The sequence below is a fragment of the Lactuca sativa genome, chromosome 2 (genome assembly GCF_002870075.4).
Source record: "Lactuca sativa cultivar Salinas chromosome 2, Lsat_Salinas_v11, whole genome shotgun sequence".
In the NCBI taxonomy this organism is placed as follows: Eukaryota; Viridiplantae; Streptophyta; class Magnoliopsida; order Asterales; family Asteraceae; genus Lactuca; species Lactuca sativa.
Window position 1 is genome coordinate 113,226,188 of NC_056624.2, and position 14,915 is coordinate 113,241,102.

The 14,915-nt window shown below is 29.6% G+C and overlaps 1 long non-coding RNA gene across 1 annotated transcript; it reads left to right on the plus strand.

The window, feature by feature from the left end:
- Nucleotides 1-1,022: 1,022 nt before the first annotated feature.
- LOC128132041 (uncharacterized) lies at nt 1,023-2,103 on the plus strand. Its single transcript, XR_008229970.1, has 2 exons — nt 1,023-1,943; nt 2,051-2,103. It is a non-coding gene; the product is annotated as an uncharacterized LOC128132041 (long non-coding RNA).
- The last annotated feature ends 12,812 nt before the right edge of the window (nt 2,104-14,915 follow it).

The window sequence follows — 14,915 nt, forward strand, 5'->3', positions numbered from 1 at the left end:
ATGGAAGAGGAAGGGTAGATTAATTTTTTTCTTATTAATTTTATGTCGTATTCTTTGAGAATGTTTTTTTTTTCAAAAATACTAAATGATTCTTAAAAAATGTAGACCTTATGTACATCAAGAGTGCTCTATTTGTAATTCTTATTTCCTTGGTTTTTATTTTCTAGTATTCCTTTAGAATTACTCCAGATATAGGTTTCTTTTTTATAATTCTATCTCATTATCATTGTTAACAATTCTTTGAGAATTAACAATTCTAAAATACATCTACATATATTCTGTGAGAATGATTATATTCTCAAAAAATAAATTGTGCTTTGAGAAATTGATATTTGTGTTACTTTTTACAAGTTATTTTTTTAGTGTGTTAGTGTTGCAATAAAAATGATTACTTTTTGAAGCAAATTGTTATTCTTGATAATATATGCAAGTGTATTATTTAAGAATGTTAATTATGAAAAAATTACTTGAATAAAGTAATATTCTATAAGAATGAAAAGATAATCATTGTTCATCGTAAGATGATATATACCAGTGTTTATCTACAAAATCATGTAATTATCCTTGTTATATTTTATAATATAAAATAAATAAGTAATAAATATACATCCAGTAAAGTTAGGAGATAAATTAAGGGATATTCCTTTTTTAAATATAAGTTAATAGACTAAATATTCTATAATTAATTAAGAGTAATTATATAGTAATGATGTTCCATGTTAATAAAATACACCCTCATATCATAACCATTCACTTTTTTTAATCTAATGGACAAAAAATTGTCACACATTCACACAATAGTTATTGTTCATATTTAATCCTATATATATATATATATATATATATATATATATATATATATATATATATATATATATATATATATATATATATATGAAAAAGTGAATATACCCTTAAGGGTATATAAGATTAGGTACTCATTCCTCAATACTACGTAGTTTTATCACTTGGTTTAATTTTTCTGACAAAAAAAAAACAATTTCCATAATCGACAGAAATCATCAACACAAAAATACATTTCTGATTTCACATCATCTTCGTCTCTTCCAACACTAACGTTGACATTCACATAAGTTGAAGCCCTTCACTTGTTCGCCGACTATCTCACCTGCGATGCAAGGCATGTTCAGGCCCGGCGAGATGAGGTAGACAGCCCCCAGCCTCTACTCCGTCGCAACAACGCAGCAAATCGACAACAAACTTGGGGAATTTGGTATATTCTCGGTTAATAAAACACTTTGCCATCTTCAAATTCCCATTCTTTATGTATTATTTCTTCTATTCATCTTCAATTTATAGTCTGATCAGTTGAGTTGATTAGTTTTTTGATTCAGTGAACTGGGTCTGTACTCTTTACATCATTTCTAAATTGGTTTGAAATAATGGGTTGGTTTAAGAATGTATCTCCAAATCATCATTATGTATAATTAGGGATGTCTAATTCCATCTTTCTTACATGGGAAGAGGATACGACGTGCACAGTGCACATAAGGTGCTCGATGAAATGCTCGAATCAATGGATGTAGTTTTCAAGGCTTTTGAGAAGATGTCTAAGCCGTGGCTGACCGTTATCAATCTGGTTGATGTCCATTCTGGTGATCTTTTAGCTGTTTCAAAGATTCCTGGAAGATGAGGTGGCTTTGAAACATTGGAGAAGTGGGTCACTGTCTCATTTGCTGGTCATACAACAATTTGTTTAAAGGATGAATTCGGTAATCTTTGTGATAGGAAAGCACTAGTTCAGATCCATAATTCCACATCCGTGGACCCGAATCGGAGATGGATTAACCTGACCCAGTTAGAGTATCCAAATACTTGACTGTAATTTTTGGGTTAGATTTGCTTGTAGTTTGCTTAGGCATGATATAAAGCAGTTTCATCTGAGTTTGAGCAGGGACGCCGAATCAAAAAATCAACCAAAGGTGAATATTTATGAACTTGAATTGAGTCGGTTTATATATTCAATCTTAGACAGAAAAGTTACTAGTAGAAAAATGCGACTTAAGGGTAATGATTCAACATTTTGTAGCTTTTAGTAAACGAAATTGCTTTAGGGGATGACATAAGAGACCATTTCTTGCAGCTGGCAGTTAATCGTTCCTCTGTTATCTGTTGTCGTGTCTCTCCTAAACAGAAAGCCTTAGTGATGCTCTTTGTTTCCAATTTTGATTCAGAAGTGGAATACCTCAAACAGTCGTTTCAAACTCTAGAGGTAAATTTTAAACAACAGAGCTCTATTTAACATCAATGGTAAATGACAATATTCATGATTTCATGTTATAATAGCTCCCAAATGTTTCAATCTAAATCAGGCTGCTTGTGATTTATCTTTACTATGTTATTTCTTGCAATTTTTTTCTTTTCTAGTTTTTTATTGAAAAAAATTCTGTTTTTTTTTTGTTTTCTATCTCAGGTTGAACAAATTTCTTTTACTTTTTTTGAAAATTTTTAAAAGTATTTCCTAAACAATAGTAAAAATATTTATAAAAATCAATAATATGTGTACTATGTGGGCGAAAGAAATGTCCAGATGGTGTATTGCACTTAAGATCACTGAAATACTTATGCTTCTCTCATTAGAATTGTTCTCGTAATCTATTAATTAACCTTTGTATTGGGCCTATGAGTAGTTGTACATAAGTTATAAATATAGTGTGATAGAGAGAAAAACATAGTCACAGGTAGAAGGAAGAGGGATGGCCGCCAGGTAGATGATCGGAAAAAGTAAAAGAAAAGTATTCAATGAAATCGGAGCAGAAAAAAACCATTCATTAAAATACATTACAACTCGGAACATAAAAAATCATTCGTTAAAATACATTACAACCGATGACTTCATATTCAATTCATTTGTTGCTTTTTATTATCAATATTTCATTGTTTGCAATAAGTTGGATCAAGTTCATCCAAGTTACCCCAAAATATAGACTTTAGATGACACCATGAAGTTAGCTCTTTAGAATAATGAATTGCCTAAACAAGTTATAAACAATGAAACTGTGTTTATCAATGAGGTATATGTCTTCAACAAAAAAAAAAAAAAAAAAAAAAAAACCCGCAGCATTGCTGACCTCACGCACACAGGACCAAAAAGTTGAAATTAAGGACTATTTGTAACCTTCATATATGTGTATGAATTGCAAACGATTCCAACTAATAACAAAAAATACAAACCTTGAAACATCATAATTAGTTGATATAAAAAACAAACGATTAGAATCACGGAAAGTCACATACTTTTGATGTCGTTGAATATAAAAAAAAAAAAATAGGGGAAGCAGGAACGTGATCACGTAGTCGATTCCTTGTCAATTGGTTTTTTTTTCAATTCGTTGTAATTTGTTTTCAGCTCTCTGCATTGCGATTCTAGTCAATTTTAGTTGAATCCGATTTCTTGAATATGGAACGAATCAGGGATATAATCACATAAGGAAACCTACTTATTTTTTTAAGGAATTGTTTTATTTAGAAAATTAACCCAATAATCAAAACTACGTAGTTTTAATAATCAGGGTACACAACCTTAGGTACCCTTAAGGGTATATTCACTTTTCATATATCTATCTATCTATCTATCTATCTATATATATATATATATATATATATATATATATATATATATATATATATATATATATATATATATATATATATATATATATATAGAGAGAGAGAGAGAGAGAGAGAGAGGAGGATTCAATTGAGAAAAAAAAGATTGAAAATGGGGGAATCATTCTCAGCCACTCATTTATTTTTGCCGCAAAAACCTCCGTCGTTCCAGTATATATATATATATATATATATATATATATATATATATATATATATATATATATATATATATATATAGAGAGAGAGAGAGAGAGAGAGAGAGAGAGATAGAGAGAGAGAGAGAGAGGAGGGTTCAATTGAGAAAAAAAAGGTTGAAAATGGAGAAATCATTCTCAGCCACTCATTTATTTTTGCCGCAAAAACCTCCGTCGTACCAGCACAAATGAGAAAGAAATAGACATGTGTTTTCCAACAAAACGTGTTTCCTTAAACTACGTTAATCATTACCTTAATATAAACAAAAACATAGTTTTTTCGTGTTTTTTTTTTTTAATTTTTAAGAAGCTATTTTTATCTAAAAATGATTTTAAATATACCAAAATTCATGATTTTTTATTCTCTACAAATAGATATCCATATTGATATAGTTTTAAGATAAAATAAAGAATTTATTTTTTTTATATTTTCAGATATCGTTATTCATAAGTGAATAAAAATGAATCAGGTTTTCACTACAGTACATTCGTTATTCAGTTATGAATAAAAACTATGATTAATTTTTTTTATAATTTAAGTATCATTCATATATGAATATAGCATATAATAAACATAGTATATGTTGGAATAGTGTCTAAGGCTGTAACTATATTAGGCAAGTATTTGATCCGGTTGTGCATGGTCCTTTTGGGTTGCCTTCACCATAGCAACTTGATAGGATGATTTAATAAGAGAGAGTAAATATTACTCATAGGAAACGACATCCCGACTCTACAGGAAGTTAAGTCCTGGCTCGGGAAGTGCTTCGCTATGAAGGACCTCGGAGAGGCTTCTTACATTTTGGGAATAAGGATAGTGAGAGAAAGAAGTAAGAGACTAATTGGACTTAGTCAGAACACTTACTTGGAGAAGGTACTGAAACGTTTTAGTATGGAAAACTCAAAGAAGGGAGAATTACCAATACAAAGTAATGCCAAGTTGAGTAAGACTCAAAGTCCGAGTACCGAAGCTGAGATAGCAGAAATGAGCCGAGTACCATACGCTTCCGCAGTTGGCTCAATCATGTACGCTATGACTTGTACTCGCCCTGATGTAGCTTTCGCTTTGAGCATGGTTAGCAGATATCAAGGGAATCCTGGCAAAGCACATTGGATTGCGGTGAAGAATATCCTTAAGTACCTTCGGAGGACGAAGGAATGGTTCTTAGTCCTCGGAGGGAGTGATGACTTGAAGGTGCAAGGGTATAGTGACGCCAGTTTTCAGACCGACAGGGACAATTACCGTTCGCAGCCGGGCTGGGTCTTTACCCTAAATGGAGGAGCAGTGACATGGAAGAGTTCCAAGCAGGAAACCGTAGCTGATTCAACGTGCGAATCAGAGTACATTGCAGCGAGCGAAGAGTCGAAGGAGGCAATATGGCTAAAGAACTTCATCGGTGATCTTGGAGTTGTACCTGCCATAAAAGAGCCAATGAAGATTTTCTGTGATAACGAAGGCGCGGTTGCCTTAACCAAGGAACCGAGGGATCATGGTAGATCAAGACATATCGACAGAAAATATCACTTCATCAGACATCGTGTAGAAGAAGGACAACTCGTAGTGAAGAGGATATCATCAGAAGATAACCCAGTAGATCCACTTACGAAGGGACTGAGTAGGGTTAAGCACTTACAGCATGCTAGGAGTATTAGGCTGAAGGATGATATTAGCATAGATTAGATAGTATTAGAAACGTGTAATAGATAAATGTAATTAACATTTGATGATTAAATAAAGGAGTTTTATTTATGAGTAATGTTACTGTCTTATGTTAATTGTTTAACTATTGTTTCACTTTGCATGTTTTGACTTCCAGAATAATTGAAATTATTAGGAATAATAGAATTGTTCAAATTGTCCACAATCGTTCATATGTTGGAAGTAGATATGAATGAAGATTGTCATGAATTGGTATGTAGATTGTCTAAATGGTGTTAGACATAGCAAAGGGTTGCTGCAACGTTCATGAGTGCTTATGAACTAGTTTTGAGCATTGGAACAAACCCGCGCTTGTTGGAATCACCTGATGGAATAAGATATAAAAGGGTGATCGCAAGACGATAATATCATATAGTCTTAAAACCTAGATATATGGTTTGTTATTTGTTAATTGGTTGTACATTGATAATGCGAAAACGCATCAGTAACTCGGTGTTATAAAACGCATTGTTGTGTATAGTTGATTAATGAATAAGTAAATGCATATAAGTCGAAGTTTATCTGTAACTTTTATCTAAGAAGGTAAAAGCGATATCTCGGCCGCTCGATGATTTGATTTGACTTATGTGCCGGGCCCGGTCAGAACTGAATTGATGTGTTTGATTAAGTTCTATGTCAAATAAATCAGAGATCGAGAAACCTAAATGCTTGACTAACCATTCCATAGGATTGTCAGCATGATATCTAACAGAGGACTGTACGATCCCTTATCTAAAGGACAAGATTGATTAGATCAGAGTTTGACAGCGTCTTTGAGAGCTACGATTGCAAACCGAATTGTACTTGTATAGTTACTAGACTTATCCAAGTGGGAGACTGTTGGAATAGTGTCTAAGGCTGTAACTATATTAGGCAAGTATTTGATCCGGTTGTGCATGGTCCTTTTGGGTTGCCTTCACCATAGCAACTTGATAGGATGATTTAATAAGAGAGAGTAAATATTATTAATATATTATGGGAATAATATAATGAATAATATATTGTTATTTGATTAATATAAGTCATAGAATTAATTAGAATTAATTTGGTGACTTAAAGAAGTTAATTAAATAAAGGGGTATAAACTGTCAATTGTTTGATAGTTAAGCTTTAGACTATAAATCCTTATAGATATATAGTGGACGGATTCTAAGAGCTTAGGGATAGCTAAAATCGTCCATATGAGTTATCTAAGAAGGATTTGGATAGCCTTAAGAGAAGATTATCCAATTAGGGTTTAGTTTGTAACCCTTAAGGAGTCTACAAGTATAAATAGACCCTATGGCTGATGGAATTCGACATCTTGACCTAAAGTAAGGAACCTCTGGTCGAAATTCCTCCCCTCTCCTCTCTCCTAAATCATCTTTCTTGCTATTGGTGTTTGTAAGCCATTAGAGGAGTGACATTTGTGACTCTAGAAGCTCCAAGACAACAAGGTCAACAAGGAATTCAAAGGTATGATTCTAGATCTGTTTCAATGTTGTTATTTAGCCTAAATAGTTATTAGAAGTCTTGGATTTAAAGCATGTTTAATTAGAAAGCCTAGATCCGAGCATTAGGGTTTTGCATGCGCACATAGGAAAGTTCTTATGGCTAAAACCCATCAGTATATTCATATTTAAATATTAGATGATGCATTCACTTATGCATATTATATAATATATTCACTTGTGAATATATTAGATGGTATATTCACTTATGAATATTAGATAACATTTTCATATCTGAATATTACATAGTATTACATGGTATATCAAATGTGAATATTACATAGTATATTCATTTGTGAATATTAGATGATATATTCACTTATTAATATTACACAGTATATTCACATATGAATATTACACAGTATATTCACATATGAATATTACAATGTATTTTCACAAATATATATAATTTTTTTATGTTATTCACATATGAATAACATACAGACTTGCATGTTTGTTTTTTGTTTTAATTATCATATACTGAGAAAACATATTCATATATGAATGTAACGTGATAATTTAGTTCATGCATTTCATCAAACAGTTGGAGTGCATACAATTTAACTTTTTTTAACAATGTTAAAAACATGATATTTTGACTATTTAAATCTTACAAAAGAGTAGATTGATAGAGAATTATATGAAATTTTTCAAGAAAAAAAACGATTTGATATTTTTCTAACCTCAATTTTCAAGTTTTATTTGATAATTGATGTTGAATGAATGATATCAAGTGGATTTTTGTTGATTATCGATGATGTTGATCTAATAACGCTGGGAGTATAATTAATCATAGATGTTGAAGATCTGATCGTATTCAAGCACAATTGAAGGTTGAATTAAAAGAACCAAAAACGAATTTTTGTTGTTAACTGTTGAATCGTGTTGATTATTGACGAAGATCGATGATTGATTAGCACTGAATGATGTTGATGAGGGTTTAATTAAAGAAATTTGGATGATTGTTGAAAGTTGGAGAAGAAATTTGGATGATGAACGATGAATGGGTTTGAACTACAAATACGTATTTGAGATTGAAGGTTGTTCTTATGTTTACAAGTTTGCCACTGTGTCTATTTATTCTTGAATAAAATGAGCGGCTGAGAATGATTCCCCAATTCCCAACCTTTTTATTTTCTCAATTGAACCCACCTATATATATAGAGGAGGGTTCAATTGAGAAAAAAAGGTTGAGAATGGGGGAATCATTCTCAGTTACTCATTTATTTTTGTCGCAAAAGCCTCCGTCGTACCAGCATAAATGGGAAAGGAATAGACATGTCTTTTCCAACAAAACGTGTTTCCTTAAACTATGCTAATCATTACCTTAATATATACAAAAACATAGTTTTTTCGTTTTTTTTTTAATTTTTAAGAAACTATTTTTGTCGAAAAATGATTTTAAATATACCAAAATTCATGATTTTTTATTCTCTACAAATAGACATCCATATTGATATAGTTTTAAGATAAAATAAAAAATTTAATTTTTTTTTTTATATTTTCAGCTTTCGTTATTCGGTTATGAATAAAAACTATGTTTAATTTTTATATTTACAATTTAAGTATCATTTATATATGAATATAGCATATAATAAACATAGTATATTCATATTTAAATATTAGGCGATGCATTCACTTATAAATATTACATAATATATTCACTTGTGAATATTAGATTGTATATTCACTTATGAATATTAGATAATATTTTCATATCTGAATATTACATAGTATTACATGGTATATCAAATGTGAATATTACATAGTATATTTATTTGTGAATATCAGATGATATATTCACTTATGAGTATTACACAGTATATTCACATATGAATATTACACAGTATATTTACATATGAATATTACACAGTATATTTACATATGAATATTACAATGTATTTTCACAAATATATATAATTTTTACATGTTATTCACATATGAATAACATACAGACTTGCATATTTGTTTTTTGTTTTAATAATCATATATACTGAGAAAACATATTCATATATGAATATAACGTGGTAATTTAGTTCATGCATTTCATCAAACAGTTGGAGTGCGTACAATTAAATTTTTTTAAAAATGTTAAAAACATGATATTTTGACTATTTAAATCTTACAAAAGAGTAGATTGATAGAGAATTATATGAAATTTTTCAACAAAAAAACAAAACGATTTGATATTTTTCTAACCTCAGTTTTCAAGTTTTATTTGATAATCGACGTTGAATGAATGATATGAAGTGGATTTTTGTTGATTATCGATGATGTTGATCTAATAATGTTGGGAGTATAATTAATTATAGATGTTGAAGATCTGATCGTATTCAAGCAAAATTGAAGGTTGAATTAAAAGAATGAAAAACGAATTTTTGTTGTTACCTGTTGAATCGTGTTGATTATTGACGAAGATCGATGATTGATTAGCACAGGATGATGTTGATGATGGTTTAATTGAAGAAATCTGGATGATTGTTGAAAGTTGGAGAAGAAATTTGGATGATGAACGATGAATGGGTTTGAACTACAGATACGTATTTGAGAGTTTGTTCTCATATTTATAAGTTTGCCACCGTGTCTTTTTATGCTTGAATAAAATTAGTGGCTGAGAATGATTCCCCCATTCTCAACCTTTTTTATTTTCTCAATTGAACCCACCTATATATAGAGAGGAGGGTTCAATTGAGAAAAAAAAAGGTTGAGAATGGGGGAATCATTCTCAGCCACTCATTTATTTTTGCCGCAAAAGCCTCCGTCGTAACAGTAGAAATGGGAAAGGAATAGACATATGTTTTCCAACAAAACGTGTTTCCTTAAACTCTGCTAATCATTACCTTAATATATACAAAACATACTTTTTTCATTTTTCTTAATTTTTAAGAAGCTATATTTATCGAAAAATGATTTTAAATATACCAAAATTCATGACGTTTAATTCTCTACAAATAGACATCTATATTGATATAGTTTTAAGATAAAATAAAAAAAAAAATTTCAGCTATCGTTAGTTATAAGTGAATAAAAATGAATCAGGTTTTTACTACAGTACATTCGTTATTCAGTTATGAATAAAAACTATGTTTTTTTTTTTTTTTACAATTTAAGTATCATTTATATATGAATATAGCATATAATAAACATAGTATATTCATATTTAAATATTAGACGATGCATTCACTTATTAATATTACATAATATATTCACTTGTGAATATTAGATGGTATATTCACTTATGAATATTAGATAATATTTTCATATCTGAATATTACATGGTATTAAATGGTATATCAAATGTGAATATTACATAGTATATTCATTTGTGAATATTAGATGATATATTCACTTATTAATATTACACTGTATATTCACATATGAATATTACACAGTATATTTACATATGAATATTACAATGTATTTTCACAAATATATATAATTTTTATATGTTATTCACATATGAATAACATACAGACTTGCATATTTGTTTTTTTTTAATAATCATATACTGAGAAAACACATTCATATATGAATATAACGTGGTAATTTAGTTCATGCATTTTGTCAAACAATTGGAGTGCATACAATTTAACTTTTTTTAAAAATGTTAAAAACATAATATTTTGACTATTTAAATCTTACAAAAGAGTAGATTGATAGAGAATTATATGAAATTTTTCATAAAAAAAAACGATTTGATATTTTTCTAACCTCAGTTTTCAAGTTTTATTTGATAATCGATGTTGAATGAATGATATGAAGTGGATTTTTGTTGATTATCGATGATGTTGATCTAATAACGCTGGGAGTATAATTAATCATAGATGTTGAAGATCTGATCGTATTCAAACACATCTGAAGGTTGAATTAAAAGAACGAAAAACGAATTTTTGTTATTAACTGTTGAATCGTGTTGATTATTGACGAAGATCGATGATTGATTAGCACTGGATGATGTCGATGATGGTTTAATTGAAGAAATCTGGATGATTGTTGAAAGTTGGAGAAGAAATTTGGATGATGAACGATGAATGAGTTTGAACTACAGATACGTATTTGAGATTGAAGGTTGTTCTCATATTTACAAGTTTTCCACCGTGTCTTTTTATGCTTGAATAAAATGAGTGGCGGAGAATGATTCCCCTATTCTGAACCTTTTTTATTTTCTCAATTGAACCTACCTATATATAGAGAGGAGGGTTCAATTGAGAAAAAAAAAGTTGAGAATGGGGGAATCATTCTCAGCCACTCATTTATTTTTGCCGCAAAAGCCTCCGTCGTACCAGCAGAAATGGGAAATGAATAGACATATGTTTTCCAACAAAACGTGTTTCCTTAAACTATGCTAATCATTATCTTAATATATATACAAAAACATAGTTTTTTCGTTTTTTTAAATTTTTAAGAAGCTATTTTTATCGAAAAATGATTTTAAATATACCAAAATTCATGATGTTTTATTCTCTACTAATAGACATCCATATTGATAAAGTTTTAAGATAAAATAAAAAAAATATATTTTCAGCTATCGTTATTCATAACTGATTAAAAATGAATCAGATTTTTACTACAATATATTCGTTATTCAGTTATGAATAAAAACTATGGACCTTTTTTTTTTTTTTTTTTTTTTTTTTTTTACAATTTATGTATCATTTATATATGAATATAGCATATAATAAACATAGTATATTCATATTTAAATATTAGACGATGCATTCACTGATGAATATTACATAATATATTCACTTGTGAATATTAGATGATATATTCAGTTATGAATATTAGATAATATTTTCATATCTGAATATTACATAGTATTACATGGTATATCAAATGTGAATATTACATAGTATATTCATTTGTGAATATTAGATGATATATTCACTTATTAATATTACACAGTATATTCACATATGAATATTACACAGTATATTTACATATGAATATTACAATGTATTTTCACAAATATATATAATTTTTATATGTTATTCACATTTGAATAACATACAGACTTACATATTTGTTTTTTGTTTTAATAATCATATACTGAGAAAACACATTAATCCGTTATTATAATAAAACAGTACCTAAGAGTCCACGTGTCAACGTGTCAATTGCTCGCTCCATTCCCATTGACTTTTCCCACCCATAATTTCTATGTGAATTTCCTAAATTGCCCAGAAACCTATTATAAACCCCTCAGCATTTCGTCTTCTGAATTTGAATTCAAACAACATAATCCCAATAATTCAAGCATCAAATTACGGTTCCACCTCCTCAAATCTCTCACAGTTTGCTAAACCTTAGAAAATCTTAATCTAGCCTTCACCACCATACGTCGTTGTTACCACCATGACTCAAAAATATGTCTCTTCAAGTTGGAGCGATATAGCTTAGGTTTGATCGACTAATTTTTCTGCAACACCATAATTGAAGCTTGGTTTGGAGCGACGACAGATCAGAAGGTAAGTTTTGGTTCTCAAACCCTCAGTTCATATTTTCTCTCAATGCTTCGATTTGTACTCATGGTTAATATCTCAAACTCAACCATTTTCCATTTTTCATTTTCAAAGGTTGTGGCGTGCCCTCTTTTTATGTTTATCCCCTTTGTTAAAACTGAATTGAACTTAAAGGAGGTTCATTCACCGGTGGAATTAGGTATGTTTATTGGTCTAAAATTATGCATGTTGGTGTTTTGGGGAAGTGAAAATTGCCTCGATGTAGAAAGAATATCATTTTTAAAGTATGCACAATTGACAGTTTCCTACCATGATTATAGTATTTAAAAATCAAAATATAATGTATTCTTCCTACATTCAATTTTAATTTGGATTCCATATCGGTATAAATTAACAAACAATATAATCTCCTTTTTGAAAATCTGTTTTTACAGCATTTCTTTTGATAAACCCATTTTGATTTTGCATCTTCAAATGAAGAAGAAAGTTTCTTTTGATTTTTCATATATTCCTTTCTGAATTTCTCAAGTTCGAGATTTTATATGTTGATTACCCAGAGATCATTCCCTATCTCAAATTATATATGTGTTTTGTGTTTGAAATTGGTTGACGATTTCATCTTCAACATTGGATATATGATTACAGGTATATCATAGGTTTTATTATTCTTTTTTCACCAAGTGATTTGACTGGTGAGAAACAAAACCATCTTTATGTATTGATTGTGTAAGTTTTATAACAAATGTTGGCATGATTGGCTTTTATTTCATATTAACGAAAACTTTTTCATTTTTAACATGGACTGGTAAAACAATGCACCATAGGTGTTCGACAAAATGTGTCAAAGAATGATTTCATGTCTTCTTCTAGAGCTAGGATTTTATAATTTCACATTCCGGAAGATTAGTGGCGTTTTACAAAAGATGAATATAAGCCTTATATATTTATTTAAGTTAATCTGATAATTTTTTGATTTCTAAATCATTTAGAAATTTTGGGCCATCACGAAGATCTTTTATGTTAATAGGAAACAAGTGGTCACATTGACTTTTCTAATACATGGAAGAACATTATCCTGTATTGGTATGTGTTTTGATTTTTTATAGTTGTTTTCTAAGGATTACTATTTTAATGACATTTTTTAGTATTGAGTTATCATATTTTATAGGTAGATTTGTGACATTTAATAAATTTTGTGATGTGTATTTTTACTTCGTGTAAAGGCTAAAGCCCTAAAAGAAATGAATTCAGATGCCTAATAATTAGAAAAAACCATCGAATTATTGTGTTTATAAGCTAATCTATTTCATATTCTCCTTGCTATTTTTCAGGTTCTAATCTGTTTGATATGGCTGTTGTATCAATTAGAATAACTACAAAAGAAATCAATTTGAAAACGTAAATAAGTTGAGGCAACAAGGTGTTGGTTGTATAGGATCAAACAGATGGAGATAATTGTTATTTCAAGGTCTAACTGCCAATTTAAGTAAGTAGATTCCCCTTAACTATTTGGTTTTGTATTGATTTAAACGCTAATTATGTGTTTGATCGTATGACAAGCTATTAGCGTGGCATCCATAAATGCAATTTCTGACTACTTTCTTAAAAGGACTAAAGAAAAAGAGTGTATAGCCATAGATGAAGTGAACCCAAGAAATATTCTTGAGGTTCCTCTTATTGTTCCAAGTTCAAGAACTTGTGATCATATCAACTTAGGGGGAAGAATTAGAAGATGTAGATGGGTTACGATAAAATGGAGCATTGTTGCATCTCAATATTGGATAATAGAACTGAAAAAACTGAAAATAGCAGGGCCACTTTGTGTGGTGAGTTTATTGCAATACACTTTGAAGACCATTTATGTGATGTCCGTTGGACATCTTAGAGAGCTTTCCCTTGCTGTTGCTTTAATGGCTTTAGCTTCATGTTCTTACTACACTTTCAGTCATTATTTTATTACTAGGTCCCACGTTTATTTCTTTGAACCATGTAAATGAACAATAAAAAAGGGTTTATGCATATATAATCGTCGTTGATCACTTTTCTGTATTTATTTGAGTTTGTCATGAAATTAGATCCTATGTTATCTGATTCAACATATTTGATTATTGGTTATTTCATAAGACCCACATAGTAAAAAAAAAGTAGATATGGTAGAAAGTAGAGACCAACAAATAGTATGTGATATACACATGGCAAACGTGTATATCATATGTCCCCTGAAAATTTGTTTGTAATTATGATTTAAATTTATCAATAGTGTTTTTTATTTTTATCCGTGGAAACCACGGGTATTAACCTAGTATATGAATATAACGTGGTAATTTAGTTCATGCATTTCATCAAACAGATGGAGTGCATACAATTTAATTTTTTTTAAAAATGTTAAAAACATAATATTTTGACTATTTAAATCTTACAAAAGAGTAGATTGATA